The sequence below is a fragment of the Sus scrofa genome, chromosome 1, assembly GCF_000003025.6.
Source record: "Sus scrofa isolate TJ Tabasco breed Duroc chromosome 1, Sscrofa11.1, whole genome shotgun sequence".
Taxonomy (NCBI): Eukaryota; Metazoa; Chordata; class Mammalia; order Artiodactyla; family Suidae; genus Sus; species Sus scrofa.
In genome coordinates this window covers 194,333,320-194,350,573 of record NC_010443.5, presented here as the reverse complement: position 1 = coordinate 194,350,573, position 17,254 = coordinate 194,333,320, and the positions used below count along the sequence as shown (strand labels likewise).

General features: G+C 41.4%; 1 protein-coding gene across 1 annotated transcript in view; it reads left to right on the top strand.

Moving 5' to 3' along the window:
* The window catches only part of SYNE2 (spectrin repeat containing nuclear envelope protein 2), a 442,988-nt gene that overhangs the window by 1,977 nt on the left and 423,757 nt on the right, over positions 1 to 17,254 (top strand). The window lies entirely within an intron of this gene.

The following is a 17,254-nucleotide window of genomic DNA, read 5'->3' as shown; positions in this document are numbered from 1 at the left end:
CAATACGCTCTGGAAAGGAGAAGAAACAAGTTGATGAGGGACAGCAAGAGAGGTGTTAAGAGGTAAGCTTGTTGATCTGGCTTGTAATTAAAGAGCAAGATATGAAAAGGTAGAGAAGCCCATCTTAAGAAGAGAGAAAATGAATAAAGACAGGGATGGAAATGTGCAAATATGTAGTTGGTAAGCAATAGCTCACAGAATACAGAGTAGGGTGGGTGAGTGACTGGACTACAATTAGAAAGGGAAACTAGGACCAGATTGTAAAGGCTAGGGATTCTATTTGTAAGCAGTAGGGTGTTTTGGAAGGCCTTTCAGCTAGAGGATGAGCAACACTGTCAGAACTGTACTTTAGGGAGTTCCCGTTGTGACTCAGAGGTTAACGAATCTGACCAGCATCCATGAGGACACAGGTTTGACCCTTGGCCTCACTCATTGGCTTAAGGATCCAGAGTTGCTGTGAGCTATAGTGTTTGTCGCAGATGCAGCTTAGATCCTGCAGCTACAGATCTGATTTGACCCTAACCCAGGAACCTCCATATGCCTCAGTTGAGGCCCTGAGAAGCAAAAAACAAAACAAAACTGTACTTTAGAAAGATGACTAGGAAGGAAATCACAGATGAACTGTCTACCAGAGGCCACAGACCAAAGGCCAGATAAATGATTAGAAGGTGATTACAGTAATCAGCTGAGAGAGAGTGAGTGTATGAATTAGAACAGGCTTCCAGGAATTGAAGGAAGGAATTTGAAAGGGTCTCTCTTAAATTCATAGATCTGCAGGCAAGTAATAGTCCATTTCTGATTGGAACATGTTGTGTCTAACACTGGGCATTTTTAAGCTGGTGAGGAAGACAAAACATGAGAAGACATGCAAGTATTTTCAAAGATGTAAAGTCAGGCATAATAGTTGTAGGAAGTGAGATAGAAGCAGTCACTATGTGGAGTGTGAGCAGGGAGACACCACTGGGTTAGTTTTGACTGATTCTGTGAACATGATTAGCTAATGTTTTATATCAAAGACAACTTTGTAGAGGGAAATGTCTAACAGCCTCAGTGAGATAATTTTCACATGCTTTTCTGTGAGAGTAATTTGTAGGGTTATTTTTCAGATTCATCCAAGAAATTTTTGATTCTGGGGACTAGCCTAAAGATAGCAGAAAAAGAGGTAAATACATAAAACAAAGTAAAAAGTGATCTTTCAGATCTTCCTCAACTGACAAGGGGGTTATGTCCTGATAAACCCATCATAAATTGAAAATACTGTCAGTCAAAAATGCATTTAGGAGTTCCTGTTTTGGCTCAGCAGTAACGAACCCAACTGGTAACCGGAAGGATACTGGTCGAACCCTGGCCTTGCTCTGTGGGTTAAGAATCAGGTATTGCCATGAGCTGAGAGGTAGGTCTCAGATGTGGCTTGGATCCCGCATTACTGTGGCTGTGGTGTAGGCCAGCAGCTGCAGCTTCCATTCAGTCCCTAGCCTGGGAACCTCCATGTGTCCCGGGTGCCACCCTAAAAAGGCCAAAAAAAAAAAAAAAAAAAGCATTTAACACACCTAACCTACTGATCATCATAGCTTAGCCTAGCCCGCCTTGTGCACAGAAGACTTATGTGAGCCTACAGTTGGACAAAATCATCTAACACAAAGCTCATTGTATAATAAAGTATTGAATGTATACATATTCCTCCCTCCCCACGCTTTCCCCTTTGGTGAGCATAAGTTTGCTTTATATGTCTGTGAGTCTTTTTCTGTTTCAACTTAATTTCTTATTTATGAAACCGCAAAATTTATATTTTGCAAACTATTAACCATAAATTATTAATATTACTAGAGTATTTTTGACAGGTAGCTGTCAGTACATAGAACTTATGGCATCAATGAATGGCCATTATGAAAATGTTATTTTTGGAGTTCCCTTTGTGGCTCAGAGGTTAACAAACCCGGGTAGGAACCATGAAGATGCGGGTTCGATCCCTGGTCTTGCTCAATGGATTAAGGATCCGGCGTTGCCATGAGCTGTAGTGTAGGTCATAGACGTGGCTTGGATACCACATTGCTGTGGCTGTGGTGTAGGTTGGCAGCTGTAGCTCCAATTCGACCCCTAGCCTGGGAACTTCTACATGCCACAGGTGCAGCCCTAAAAAAAAAAAAAAAAAAAAATGTTATTTTTGAAAGATTGAACCTATGATTATTGAATTCTTTATATAACCTCATGATTTTATCATGCATCTTTGATTAGTTTTATATTTCTCAAAAATAGAATTTCCTCTGAATTCTCAAAATTATGTCTATCATAGGAATTCCCATTGTGGCTCAGTGGTAATGAACCTGAGTAATATATGGGAAAATGCAGGTTTTATCCCTGGCCTCACTCAATGGGTTAAGGATCTGGCATTGCCATGAGCTGTGGTGTAGGTTGAAGACATGGCTCAGATCCCACAGTGCTGCAGCTGTGGCATAGGTTGGCAGCTGCAGCTCTGATTCGACCTCTAACCTGGGAACTTCCATATGCCGAGGGTGAGGCCCTAAAAAATATATGTATATGTGTATATATATTAAACTTGAAAGAGAACAAAGAGCAATTTAGAACTTATCATTGGCCTACTTGCTTGATTGCTTGGTTGCTTAATTTATATTTACTCTAGGTTAGTCTATTAAAGTGTAGAATTAAGAAACTCCTCTTCTTCATGCACACCTTGTACCTAGACATCTTACTTTAATCCTTTTTCACCTTTCTGGACTCTAACTAGACTCCATCCCTGGCCTCTGAGAGATACTCTTTCACTTTAATCTCCAAGTACCTTGAAGGGATATGAACAGAGCCTCCTCTAAAGTGCGGCTGCTTGTCAGAACACATCAGAGTTCTGATAAAGGGATGAAAAGTGGCTGGGAACAGGTCTCGTTCCCTGTCCAAATGAATTCTGTGGGTGCTGGATTTACCTAGTATCCTGATGAACAACTCTGTGGCCTGAGGCCCTGGGCACACAAATCACGGAGAGCCTTTTTTAGAATATGTGTGGGAAAACTTTTCTATCAGTGGCCACTGACCTGAATCTAGGGGGAAAAAACATTTATGAAGATACAAATTTTTAAAAGCATATTTTTTTTAAATGACAGAAAATATTTAGGTTGGAGTTCCTGTTGTGGTGCAGTGGAAATGAATCTGACTAGTATCCATGAGGATGCAGGTTCGATCCCTTGCCTTGCTCAGTGGGTTAAGGATCTGGCATTGCCTTGAGCTGTGGTGTGGGTCACAGACATAGTTTGGATCTGGTGGTGTTGTGGCTGTGGTGTAGGCCAGCAGCTGCAGTTCTGATTCGACCCCTAGCCTGGGAACTTCCATATGCTGTGGGTGCAGCCCTAAAAAGAAAAAAAAATATGCCTGTCATAGTACAAATGTAATGAAAAGTATGATAAATATAGATAAAATTTTTTAACAGATGAATTTTTTATCCTCTACATCTTAAATGCCTCAACCTTTCAATCTCCTTCTCCCAAAGGAAGAGTCTAAGGGAAAAAAAACTTATAGAAAAATGGTCTGAGGGTATCTGTCAACAAAATACATGGCTTCTCACCTAATATATTTCTGGCCTACATAGGCTAAGATTACTGTGGAATTTTTCCATACTGTATAGACCATTTATACTCAGTTTTATTTTATCCCAACTCTGTAGTAGTTTTTTAAAATCATCTTTTTCTTCCTAATTCTTTCCCCTTTGTTTATTAATATCTCTCTTTGCTGCTCTACTTTTCTTATTCTCAAAATCTTATTCCTGGCTCCCCCCAACCCCCTTTCCAGAAATGGTTGGTAATAGAAGTGTTACCCAACTCAGAAGATTTTTTTTTCTTTCTTTTTCAGAATACCACATGCAGCATATGGAAGTTCCCCATGGTTGAATCTATACAAGAAACCTATAGTGGTTGCTTCCACTGGAACAAATTCTGTGTTTCTCTCTTAGGTTCATAATAATCAGTTCCTGCCTTAGCAATCCAGTGTTATTTCCATGGAACAAGGCTGCAGCCTTATTCCATTCAGGACTGTCTTTCATTCATAGACCACCCCCATCACTAACTCTGAGCATCCTTTGTCTACCTGGAACACTGGCTTTCTTTCCTTCTGCCTCCCAGTATCATGCCCCATAATCAAGGTCCATGAGTTTCATAAAGTTCCTAAGAAGATGGACTTCTAGGATAATCTTGCTAGCACTCCAGAATGGATTCCTCTGGTGACCACGGGTTGTCAGTCACCTGCTGAACCTGGGGAGTGGGTTCCCTGAGATTCTTGTACTTTGGGACAGTACACCTAAAATATACACAACGTTGTAAGTTAACTCTATGTCAATAAAATTAAAACATAAAAAATAGAAAGTTCCCATATGGTGTAGGAGGTTAAGAATCCGGTGTGACATCTCTCCAATGGCTAAAGCTTGAACTTCTAAACTCAGAGACACAGTAGACATATCCTTCCTTTAGAGAAAGCTAGATGGCAGTGAGAGAAAGTGAGATTGCCCCAAAGAGCAGCAGAAACGAATGGTTTCAGAGCCCCTTCCGAGAGTTTGAGCCCTGCTCCTGTTGTTCCTCAGACCACCTCTGCCACCTGGCCTTTCTGGATGCTTGACTGTTTAGTCCTTCCTGGCCTTCCTGAGCCAATAAATTCCCCTTTCTTTTCTTTTTTTACTTTATTTTATTTTTTTATATTGTTATTTTTTGGCCACAACTGTGGCATGTGGGAGTTTCCAGGCCAGGGATCAAACCCCCACCACAGCTGTAGTAACACTGGTTTCTTAACCTGCTACACCACATGGGAACTTCCTATTTTTTATGTTTTAATTTTATTGAGGTAGAGTTGACTTACAATACTGTATTTGTTTTAGGTGTATGGCAAAGTGATTCAGTTATACATATACATGAACATATATACATGTATCCATTCTTTTTCAGATTTTTTCCCATATAGGTTATTACAGAGTGTTAAGTAGATATCCCTGTGTTGTATAGTAGGTCCTTGCTACTTATCTATTTTATATACAGTAGTGTATATATATGTTAATCCCAAACCTACACTCCATTGCTCCCTTCTTCCTTTCCCTGTTCGTAACCGTAAGTTTGGTTTTGAAATCTCTGAGTCTGCTTCTGTTCTGTAAGTTCTTTCGTATAATTTTTAATTAGGTTCCACATGTTAGTGATCTCATATGATATCTGTCTTTCTCTGATTTACTTTACTAAGTATGATAATTTCTAGGTCCATCCAGGCTGCTGCAAATGGCATTATTTCATTCTTTTTTTATGGCTGAGTAATACTCCGTTGTATATATGTACCACATCTTCTTTATCCATTCCTCTTTCAGTGGACATTTTTGTTGCTTCCATGTCTTGGTGATTGTAAATAGTGCTGCAACAAACATTGGGTTGCATGTATCTTTTCAAATTATGATCTTCTCTGGATATATGCCCAGGAGTGGGATTGTTGGATCATATGGTCATTCTATATTTAGTTTTTGAAGGAACCTCCATACTGTTCTTCATAGTGGTTGCACCAATTTACATTCCCACAACAGTGTAGGAGGGTTCCCTTTTCTTCACACCTTCTCTAGCGTTTGTTATTTGTAGACATTTTGATGATGGTCATTTTGACTGGTGGAAGGTGATACCTCATTGTAGTTTTCATTTGCATTTCTCTAATAATTAGTGACGCTGAACATCTTTCCATGTACTTTTTTGCCATCTATCTGTCATCTGTCTTTGGAGAAATGTCTATGTAGATCTTCAGTCCTTTTTTTCTTTCTTTCTTTTTTTTTTTTTGGTCTTTTCTAGGGCCACACCCATGGCATATGGAGGTTCTCAGGCTAGGAGTCCAATCAGAGTTGTAGCCGCTGGCCTATGCTAGAGCCACAGCAACGCAGGATCTGAACCGCGTCTGCAACCTACACCACAGCTCACAGCAACACTGGATGCTTAACCCACTGAGCAAGGCCAGGGATCAAACTCACCACCTCATGGTTCCTAGTTGGATTCGTTAACTACTGAGCCACGATGGGAACTTCTATTTTTCTTTTTAAGGCTGAATTTGTGACATGTGGAAGCTCACAGGCTAGGGGTCAAATGGAAGCTGCAGCTTCTGGACTACACCACAGCAACTTGGGATTTGAGCTGCATCTTTGACTAACACCACAGCTAACGGCAATGCTGGACCCTTAACCCACTGAGCAAGGCCAGGGATCGAACCTGAATCCCCATGGATACTAGTTAGGTTCTTAACCCACTGAGCCACGACAAGAACTGCTCTTCCAACCATTTTTTGATTGGGATGTTTTTATTTTTGTTTTGTTTGGATCTTGATATAAACCTGCATGACGTGTTTGTATATTTTGCAGATTAATCCCTTGTCGGTCACTTTGTTTGCAAAGACTTTCTCCCATTGTGCGTTGTCTTTTCATTTTTTTTTAAATGACTTATTTCCCCCTTTCTATTTAAGTTTGATTGAGGCAAGTTTCTGTTATTTTCAAATAAAATATAATGAGGGAGGTGGTTAGGGACACAATAAGAACTAGAAGTCAGATCTGATTGCTGAGCTACAGCTATGCTGACAAACAATTTTTTGTTGCTGTAGAACCTGCTGCTGTCCCTCAGAGGCAGGGACCCGTGCTGATCTTCTAATTCATTTTTATTTCCACTAACAGAGTGCTGGGAGCAAAATAGACACTAAATGGAGTTGATGAGTTACTATAAGTGTATGCAGTTACAGAAAGGACACAGAATCTTGTTTCAGAAGAGCTAGATTTCAGGCCTGAATCTGCCACTGACTTCTAAGATCCTAGGCAAATAAATCATTTACAGTATCATAGGTATAAATCCTCATTGCATAATGGAGAGAATAAGAGCCTTATAGGATTTTGGGAAAGCTAAAATGACATATAGGTAAGACATTTTTAAACTTTAAAGTGAGTCAGTCATAGAATAGACTCTGGAAATTTTATTCATAGAACCAAATCTGCTTTCCTGTATTATCATTTCAGCATCACCATACAAATATCCATCATTATCTTAACTCGGCATATTCAGATAGAATTGCATTGGGGATGAAATTCAAGTTTTACTTTGGCATTCATGAAAGACTCAATTTAGATCTCTCAGGACATAAGAGGAAAAATAGGTGACTGAGGTTAGTTTCTTGAGAACATTGATTTCCTGAGACTCTTTGGCTACCCTGGCTTTTTGTTCTCTTTTCCCCTCCCCCCATAAGAGATGCCCCTAAGGGAACAGTAACAGGCATCAGGAGGGAAGCAGGTGCTACTGAGGGGTCCCTTACTGGGTGGTCATTATCCTGCCCCTGCCTCTCCCTGTCCACTGCTCTGATTCCCTCACTCTCTGGTCCGCTATTCAGAAATGAATTGCTCTGTATATTTCATGCTCCCTTCTACCTGTGTCCATTCTCTGTGATGGTTAGTATTATTTCTGTCTTGAACTCACTTCCTTCCATCTCTCACCTGGCTGAATCCTTCAAGACTGTCTCCTCACTAAAACAGGAATTAGTTGAAGACAGGAACAATATCCTTGGTTTCTGTATATCTAGCATCTAAATGTTGTCAACCAAAAAAATAAAATAAAACACAGAAGACTGCAAATAAGAAAAGTGTATGGGGGGTGTCTTAAGGATTGCAATTCAGGAGACACAGATTCAGGTAAAACCAAAAGAGTGTTTTTTTAGGGGGAGAAAAAGAGTCAGGGGCTAATGAAGGCAAAAGCTACCAGGCTATACTCTGACATGAGAAAGAAAGTATCTGTCCTTAAGGGGTAGCCGCTATGAGTTATTTTCGGGTAAGGGTCCAGCAAGTAGTTTGTGTTCCTGGTACATGTTCTGAATGCTTTTGTCAGGACAGTAATTGGTCAGAAGGTCAGACTGCATCCAGGCAGAGGCTTACAGTCACATTTCCTCAGTGTCCTCCTGGCTCCATTTTTAGGAGCCCTCTTGGCAAAACCTACTCTATTTTGATTTTTTTTCACAGTGTTTACTGAATAAATGAATAAATATATATGAGTAAATGAGCTTTTTAGAAAAAATATTTTTTTTTGTAAATGGCTGTACCTAGGGCCTATGAAGTTCCCAGGCCAGGGATTGCGTTTGAGCCACAGCTGCCAACCTACACAGCAGCTGTGGCAATACCTGATCCTTTAATCCACTACTCTAGGACAGGGATCAAACCTACACCTCCACAGTGACCTGAGCTGCTGCAGTCAGATTCTTTTTTGTTTATTTGTTTGCTTTTTAGGGTCATACCCACGGAATATGGAGGTTTCCAGGGTAAGGGTTTAATTGGAGCTGTAGCTGCTGGCCTACACTACAGCCACAGCAACACAGGATCCAAGCTGTGTCTGTGACCTATACCACAGTTCCAGGGAACCCCAGATCCTTAAACCACTGAGCAAGGCCAGGGATTGACCCTGCAATCTCATGGTTACTAGTCAAATTCACTTCTGCTGGGCCACAGCAGGAACTCCTGCCGGCAGATTCTTAACCCACCGTGCCACAGCAGGAACTCCTGAATGAGCTTTAGAAATCTATGCTTCATATCTTCCCTCAAAAGACCTTAAAGCCTAAAGAGATTGTTAAAACATAAATGAACTTGATTATTCAGCTTTGGCTCATTCCCAGCACGGCTGTAGTGTATAAGAGGTCATTCCCTTGTCTTCCTTATATGAATGTTTGCGAGACCTGATGATCCTTAGAGACACCACAGGACTTTTCAAATTGTTGTGTCCAGTAGCTGTTTGGTAACAGATTCTTTGGATTATTTGACTTAAGTGATCACTAAGAGGGAATAAGAAAGCGAAGCTGATGCTGGAAAGATGTTATGGGAATCCAGGTTCTTGTTCACACAGTTGAAAAGTGAACTCTAGGAACACACAGGCAGCAAGCAAGCAAAGTCTTTATTACAGGAAAGCAAATAGCTCCCAGGGCTGCTTGGAGTGGGGAGAAGAGCCCCTGCTCTCTATTGTCCTGTAGGGGTTTTTAATCCCTTAAAGATGGGGGGGTATCAATGTGGGGTCCAGAAAGATGCAGTTTTCTCCCATTGGCCTTGTCTAATTAGCTTTATCAGTCCTTGTCCAATGGTATTAGGGCAGAAATGTCCCATAAGTTTTATGGTTTCTTTGTCCTTCTCTTCCCTTAGACTGAGTCACCATTCCTCTCACACCTTTTTATCAGTTGAGGAGTGGGTTAGAGATTAAGGTCCCTGTGGGGGAAGGCACATTTTCTATAGTAAACAGGGCCTATGGGGAAGGCACACTTCCTATAATAAAACAAGGCCTGTGGGGAATTGGTCTCTGGAGCCCTCAAACCGCAAATGTTAATCAATAGTCATATCAAAGAATGCATCAAAGGCCATGCTCCTGCACTGACTACCTGAGTTAGTATTCTGCCTCAAAGCTTTTCCTTTTTGGATAAACAATTTTGATAATATGTGTACTATTTGATATGCTTTAAAGATAGTAACTAATTTAATCCCCACAACAACTCTGTAAGGTAAATCTTCTACCTTTTTTTTTTTTTTTTTGGTCTTTTTGTCTTGTTGTCTTTTCTAGGGCCAAACCTGCGACATATGGAGGTTCCCAGGCCAGGGTCCTAATCGGAGCTGTAGCTGCTGGCCTATCCCAGAGCCACAGCAATGCCAGATCGGAGCCGCGTCTTCCACTTACACCACAGCTCATGGCAACATCGGATCCCCCACCCACTGAGCAAGGCCAGGGATCAAACTCGCAACCTCATGGTTCCTAGTTGGAACCTAACCACTGAGCCACGACAGGAACTCCTAAATCTTTTATCTTTATTCTGCATATGAAAAATTGAGGCATAGAAACATTAAAGAATATGCTCGCGGTCACAGAGCTGGTAAGCAGTAGGTAGAACCCTGTAACCAGAGTCCACAGTCTTAACACTTTATGCTATATTGCCTTCCAAGAAGTCTTAAAAGCACCTGTTCAATATTTGCTATTCTTTTATTACTGTTATTATTTAGGAAATTCCTCTTCTGCCTTATTGTAAACAACATTCAATTGACTTCTGAGTCCCAAGCTCACACATTTTATCTCCATTTGTTAATTATAAAAGCAAATATTGAGTATTTACCAAATGTAAGGCATTAGGCTAAGTGAAAATGCACAGAGGAATGAAGACAATCATGCCTTCAAGAAAATTATAATCTAGAAGGAGAGAGAAAAAACTGTAGACAGGTTATTGGAATAAAAGACAACTGTGTTGGAGTTCCCTTACTGGTACAGAGGAAATGAATCTGACTAGGAACCATGAGGTTGTGGGTTCGATCACTGGCCTCGCTCTGTGGTGTAAGGATCTGGCATTGCTGTGAACTCTGGTGTAGGTCACAGTCGCAGCTTGGATTTTGCCTTGTTGTGTGGCTGTGGTGTAGGCCGGCGGCTACAGCTCCGATTCGACCCCTATGCCGAGGGTGCCCCCCTAAAAAGAAAAAAAAAGCAACTGTGTTAACTACTTTAATGGAAGTACAGACAACAGTGTCATGGAATAATAATGGAAGAGATTAATTCCCAAACAGGGCAAGAGTAGCATGTATGTTGGATAGAAATTCGGGGAGGGGAGGGGTTTTTTTAGGGCTGTGTATGGAAGTTCCCATGTTAGGGGTTGAATTGGAGCTGCAGCTGCTGGCCTATACCATAATTACAGCAATGTGGGATTTGAGCTGAGTTTGCGACCTATACCACAGCTCAGGGCAACACTGGATCCTTAGCCCACTGAGTGAGGCCAGGGATCAAACTCACATCCTCATAGGTACTAGTCAGGTTCTTAACCAACTGAGCCACAACAGGAACTCCTTTGCTTTTGTTTTTGTTTTCAGAGGGGGGAGTTTTGGCAAGAAAACATTTGAGGCACAAAAAATAGGCAAACACATTAAGACTGGAATAAGCAAGGCAGGTTTTAGAAACTGTTGGAAGAGTTTAAGGGGAGGAAGAAAAGATGAGGTTAAACCTCTTGGAAAGATTTAAAAGCAACACTAAGGGAGCTGCCTTTTGGCACAGTGGGTTAACGATCCAGTGTTGTCACTGCAACAGCTCTGGTTGCTGCTGTGGAATGGGTTTGATCCCTGGCCCAGGAACTTCCATATGCTGCAAATGTGGCCAGAGGAAGGAAGGAAGGAATAAAGGAAAGAAAGAAAAAAAAAAGGAAGAAAAGCAACACTAAGGAATTTGGAGTTTATTCTTAGGTAACAGAGAGCAAAGAAAAAAAAGCAAACAGTGCAAAGAATGCCGAGGTTGGAGTAGTGATCTTCAGGGAGATTTATTTGCTAGCCACTTGAGAAAGTAAATAAAATTAGAGGCCTTGCCCAGTTAGCAATGGGTAAGGATGAAGTTAATAAGGGCCTGAATGAGAGCATGGCCTTGGAAAGATGACAGATGTGATATATTCTGAAAATATGTCTCTTTAGGATAAAATAATATGAAATCAGTTTAATAAATATCATAGTCAAAGACTATGTCAAATAAATCTGAAAGGATTGTTCAGGGAAAGGGTGGGGAAACTGTTGCAACAGGGGAACCCTGTGACCAGAAAACCTGTGAGCATTTATCTCCAGGGTTGGGCAAAACGGGTTTTATTTTATTTTATTTTGCTTTTTAGGGCTGCACCCACAGCTCTACAAGCAAATATTGAGTATTTACCAAATGTAAAGCATTAGACTAAGGGAAAATGCATGGAGGAATGAACACAGTTGTGCCCTCAAGAAGGTAGGCTAGGAGTCGAATCAGAGCTATAGCTGCCGGCCTACACCACAGCCACAGCAACAGCAACTTGGGATCCAAGCCACATCTGTGACCTACACTACACAGCTCACGGCAATGCTTAAGCAATCCTTAACCCACTGAGCAAGGCCAGGGATGGAACCCACGTCCTCATGGATTCTAGTAGGGATCGTTAAACCACTGAGCCACGAAGGGAACTCCCAAAAAGAGTTTTCTTTTATAGAGAGGAGTGAATAAGGCTAGAAGGGACCCAGTGAGGGACGTGGAATGAAAGGGTGGTGTAATGGAAGAGTTTTGCGCTAAGGCCAGTCTCTTCTCAGGGGGTTACCCTTAAGGAGGGGCTATATGCTGCCTCCTGGCTCAGTGTGAGCCCAAGTTCAGGGTCATAGGGGGAGGAAAGAGGCAAAGAGGCTTAACCAATGTTTGGTTAATATCATTTTGTTCTTGCTGATTAGTGGAGACAAAATGTAGAGAATGTAGGCAAAACATTCTCTGACATCAACCTTACGAATGTTTTCTCAGGTTAGTATCCCAAAGCAATAGAAATAAAAGCAAAAATAAACCAGTGGGACCTAATCAAACTGACAAGCTTTTGCACAGCAAAGGAAACCAAAAAGAAAACAAAAAGACAACGTACAAAATGGGAAAAAATAATTTCAAATGATGCACTGGACAAGGGCTTAATCTCTGAAATAAATAGCTTATACAGCTCAACAGCAAAAAAGGCAACAACCCAATGGAAAAATGGGCAAAAAACCTGAATAGACATTTCTCCAAAGAAGATGTACAGATGGCCAACAGGCATATGAAAAAATGCTCAACATCACTGATTATTAGAGAAATGCAAATCAAAACTACCATGAGATACCACCTCACACCAGTCAGAATGGCCATCATTAATAAGTCCACAAATGACAAGTGCTGGAGGGGGTATGGAGAAAAGGGAACCCTCTTTGCACTGTTGGTGGGAATGTAAGTTGGTACAACCACTATGGAAAACGGTATGGAGGTACCTTAGAAAACTAAACATAGAACTACCATATGATCCAGCAATCCTACTCTTGGGCATATATCCAGACAAAACTTCCCTTGGAGACAAAACAGTTCAGCTTATGAGGCAAAGAATGGGGACCTGTGTATGGCACTGTCAGAGACAAAGACAGGCATCTTATTCCAAGTCCTTTGGGGGAAAAAAATGTGTCTTTGCATTTTTCACGGAGTGTGAGGGTGATCTCAGAGAGACAGCAGGGAGTGATAGCTTAAAGCAAGATCTTAATATCTGTTCAGAAATTGAACCTGGGTGGTCTGGGTGAAAATCAGGAATCCCAGCCACTAGACCAGCTAGAGGCTAGGAGCAGAATTGCCCTGATTCTTGCCCCCTGTTGAAATCAGGAATGTTTCCAGGAGGCAAAGACTGTAAAACAGGTATAAAGTTTATTATTAGAAACAGCACAACATGTAGGAGAGCACACAGAGAAGTAGTCTGTTTATTTAAGGTGGAAACAAAGCAACAACACACATGCAAAGGAGGAGTGTAGGTGCGGGTGTCCACCTGAATGAGGAGTCCGCCAGAGAGGCGGTTTTAATCACTTATATAGGACAGTTCTTCTGGGTCTCTGTCTTCCTTTGGTCATTTGTTTTATTCTGACACCTGACTAGACACCAGACCCTCCTCAATATGTGTGCACATCTTTTGGCAAAGATGGTTTCTAGAGCAAAGGGTTCTGGGACGATTATCAAGATTTATTATGGTCTGGCACCCCGTCCCTTTTGACCCGTAGGAGTCTTACTGTGTATGTATAATTGGGGAGGTCTTCTTGACCCCAGGGGTGATTGAAGTGGTCATCTTAACTTTATTCCAGGAGAGCTCAGCTCCTGCCATTAACTTTCTCCTTGAGGTGTCAGCAGCAAGGCCCAATTTACTCAGCCTGACAAATCCCCACCGTTCTTAGTCTGGGGGACCCATCTACCTCCTGCCTCAAGGGGACTGCTAAACCTTCAGATAAAGGTCAAAGTTGTTAACTGAAATAGGGAGGCATTACTTTATACTCAGTTCCTGTTGAGGGACAGACATGTCAATGCCAAACCTGTTTGAGTTTCTTTTCAACACCTGACCATTGTCATGCACTGCAACACACCCACATCTAGTAACAGACAAAGACTCCAGTAGTTTAAAATTTATCCGATATTTTGGGGAGTTCCTCAAATGTCTCATGGCTCAGCAGAAACAAATCTGACTAGGGCAGAATTCCAAAGGGCAAGTTCAAGCAGTTGCTAATCAAGGAAGGGAGGGGATGCAGAAACCACAGAGGAGCAGTCTAGAGACAATAGTGCAGCCTTGGAGCAGCGTCCTGATTCCTCCTCAAATAATATACATAACCATATCTTTGAGCTCTTCTGCAGAACTGAAACCCCCAACAAATGGAAACCAAAGAGAAGGACCACCAGAATCAGTCCCGGACCCACTAAACACCAACTTTGAGGAAGAACATAAGCTTGCATCTACCTGATATTTATCCGTGGCCCTGTTTTCCACTCAAACTATAAAACCACTTCCTGTTCTCTCCCAAGGGAGGGCACAGTCTTTAGGGCATTAACCTTCTGTGACCTCCTTTGCCTGGCAAAGCAATAAAGCTATTTTTTCTTCCTTTGCTCAGAGCTCTATTTGGCACCGGTGGACTGAGTTTCAGCCACAATCACAGCCACTGACAAAGACTCTCTCACCTAAACTGACTTTGGGCTCAGCTCTTGGTCACTTAGTCCAGTTCTAGCAAGAATCCCTCAAGTCAGGAGTTCCCATCTTGGCACAGTGGAGACAAATCTGACTAGGAACCATGAGGCTGTGGGTTCGATCTCTGGCCTCGCTCAGTGGGTTAAGTATCCAGCATTGCCATGAGCTGTGGTGTAGGTCACAGACGCAGCTCGGATCTGGTATTGCTGTTGCTGTGGCGTAGGCAGGTAGCTGTAGCTCCTATTAGACCCCTAGCCTGGGAAACTCTGTATGCTGTGAGTGCAGCCCTAAAAAAAAAAAAAAAAAAAAAGAATCCCTAAAAAGAGTCAGTTTAGTGAAAGTCCTCTATATCAGATCAAATTCCTCATCCTGCTCCCTTGATATGCTGTTATCCTGGGCCAGCCTTCAACAGGAACCCTGTTGAGTCAATCCAGGAAGAATTTCCCTGACCCCTGATGGTTCCTCTTAATAACTTTTATCTCCTTGGCTGAAAATCTCCACTTGTCCTCTTTATATTCAGAGTTGAGTCCACTTCTCCTCCCTTACTACAAAACCCTCATTGCAGTATTTCATCTTGAATGAAATCTGCCTTACTCTAAAAGTATCATAGACTTTTTTTTAAAATAACACCAACCCGTTCACATTTGTATCCAGAAGTGGCATGTCACTTCAAAAGCAGGTCTCTATTGCTTTCTCCTCCTTCTTTTTCATGTTGTTTTGATTGTTTGGTGAACAGAATTATTTAGTTTCGTAAGTAAATTATAAGTACTATAAATTCATACTATTTCCACTTAGTGTCTGAAGAAAATAATCTTTTAACTTCATTTCCATTAAAATTTTTTTATATTAACTCTGCAATTAAATTTAGCCACTTTAGATTTTCAAAGATAGATGTATTTTCATCTAAAAACTATTCAATCAAAAAAGAATTTGAGTTCCCATTGTGGCTCAGCAGGTTAAGGACCCAACCTAGTGTCCATGAGGATTCAGTTTTGATCCCTGGCCTTGCCCAGTGAGTTAAGGATCCTGCATTGCCCAAACTGTGGCATTGGTAACAGATGTGGCTTGGATCTAGTGTTACTATGGCTGTGGCGTAGGCTGGCAGCTACAAGTCCAATTCAACTTCTAGCCAAGGAACTTCTATATGCCACAGGTGTGGCCAAAAAGAAAAAGAAAAGGAGTTTAGGAGTTTGCGTCGTGGCTCAGCGGTTAACGAATCCGACTAGGAACCACAAGGTTATGGGTTCAATCCCTGGTCTTGCTCAGTGGGTTAAGGATCCAGCATTGCTGTGGCTGTGGCGTAGGCCGGCGGCTACAGCTCTGATTAGACACCTAGCCTGGGAAACTCCATATGCCGCAGGAGCAACCCTAGAAAAAACAAACAAACAAAAAAAAACAAAAGAAAAAGACTTTAAATGAAGTATTCTTATATATTGAGTTATCAAGAATACCAGAATATCAGGAGTTCCCATCGTGGCTCAGTGATTAACGAATCCGACTAGGAACCATGAGGTTGAGGGTTCGATCCCTGGCCTTGCTCAGTGGGTTAAGGATCTGGCATTGCCATGAGCTGTGGTGTAGGTTGCAGATGCGGCTTGGATCTGGTGTTGCTGTGGCTGTGGTGTAGGCCGGTGGCTACAGCTCTGATTAGACCCCTAGCCTGGGAACCTCCATTGCCGAGGGAGTGGCCCAAGAAATGGCAAAAAAGACCAAAAAAAAAAAAAAAAAAAAAAAAGAATACCAGAATATCAAAAGAATAATGATGCTTCAGTGTTTACATATTAATTTCTATAAAATTGACTTTCATATACATTATTTCATTTGATCCCAACAGTGATATTATAATAAGTTATTATCACCAATCTACAGGTGAGGCAACATAGAATGGGCAGAGCTGAAATGAGCATCAAGTTTGCTGGGTGTTTGTGGAACACTTTCTTTTACTACAATGCCGTGTATGTTACATAGACAGAGAAATATTCTATGGAGGAATGCAAGAAGATTAAATTAAAAGGTATGATAATGTAGCTTAAAGCGTTTACTTTTTTTTTTTTTTCTTTCATGGCTGCAGCCAAAGCATATGGAAGTTCCTGGGCCATGGGGATCCTAACCCACTGAGTGAGGCCAGGGATTAAACCTGTATCCTCATGGATACTTAACCCGCTGAGCCTCAATGAGAACTCCCTAAAGCATTTACTTTGACTATGTTTGTCTTACATGCATTCTTTAACTTATTCCTGCCTTCAACATAATTCAGAAATCTGCATTGAGAGAAGAGTAATATCTGTATCTACAGATGTGTATATTTCTCTCCTATAGATAAATGGCACTCGTGAATGGTTTTTAAGTATATTAATGGAAATGGATTGAATGAATATTTGGGGCTATATGTTATAACTTAATTTATTAAATATGTATATTATTTTGGGGACTCCAGAGCTGATATCATTTCTAGATGTACCATTCCATAGGGGAGTATTTAATCAGACTAACATGACCTTGATAACCAAAATCAGAAAAGCACAGTACAGGAAAGGAAAATTGCTGTCTACTCACACTCATAAAATAAGATGTGGGTATTCTAAACAAAACATTAGCAAGTCAGATGGAACAATGCATTAAAAGTGCTAGCATATTGGATTTATCCTAGGGACACAAGGTGGGTTTAATAGCAGACAATTGAGGAGTTCCTGTCATAGCTCAGCAGTTAACGAACCCGACTAGCATCCATGAGGACACGAGTTCGATCCCGGCCTTG